Genomic DNA, 812 nt, shown 5'->3' on the forward strand with positions numbered 1-812 from the left:
ACTGCCGCCCCCCCTCCCCCCCTCCCCCCGTGACTTCCGCGTGTCACGTGTCGTAGTATGACCCAGTTGTTCACCTCCCCGCGGGCAATCACCGACACCCTGACCCAGATTCCCGTGAGTGCTGAGTGCAGTTCTCTACTCGTCATATATCATAACAGAAGTGCCGAACCAATTCCCAAAGTAAACTCATCTTTTGACGGACAACTGGCGCCGGGGAATAAGTCTCCAGTGACGACCTAGTGTGTGCTCGTCGGTGTGGAAAGATGGGTTTGTTTGTTTGTGAGGAGGTAAACAAGACAGGGTGAGTGGGCCAGGAGGTGCCGCTCAAAGGTCGGGGCTCTGTTCTGTTTAGATTAGTCAAAATAGACAATCGTTCACTGTTTTTACAGAAGGATTATTGTCTTTTGATAAACAACAGAGCAAGTCAGCGTAAGAAAGAGGGGGAGGGGGGGGGGTTGTGATTATACGTTTTCCAAATTGTTTCCTCTTGTCTAGGACTGCAATATGTTCCTGTCTCAGTCATACATAGGTTCTGCTTCTCGTTCTGACTGCTTCATGTGGTTCTTTCGAACATCGAGAGAAGAAGATTAGAGGTGATCTGTGTGTGTGTATGTGTGTGTATGTGTTAGCGAGTATGTGTGTGTATGTGTGTGTATGTGTGTGTATGTGTTAGCGAGTATGTGTGTGTATGTGTGTGTATGTGTTAGCGAGTATGTGTGTGTATGTGTTAGCGAGTATGTGTGTGTATGTGTGTGTATGTGTGTGTATGTGTTAGCGAGTATGTGTGTGTATGTGTGTGTATGTGTTAGCGA

This window comes from Aplysia californica, unplaced genomic scaffold, assembly GCF_000002075.1.
Source record: "Aplysia californica isolate F4 #8 unplaced genomic scaffold, AplCal3.0 scaffold01250, whole genome shotgun sequence".
Classification (NCBI taxonomy): domain Eukaryota; kingdom Metazoa; phylum Mollusca; class Gastropoda; order Aplysiida; family Aplysiidae; genus Aplysia; species Aplysia californica.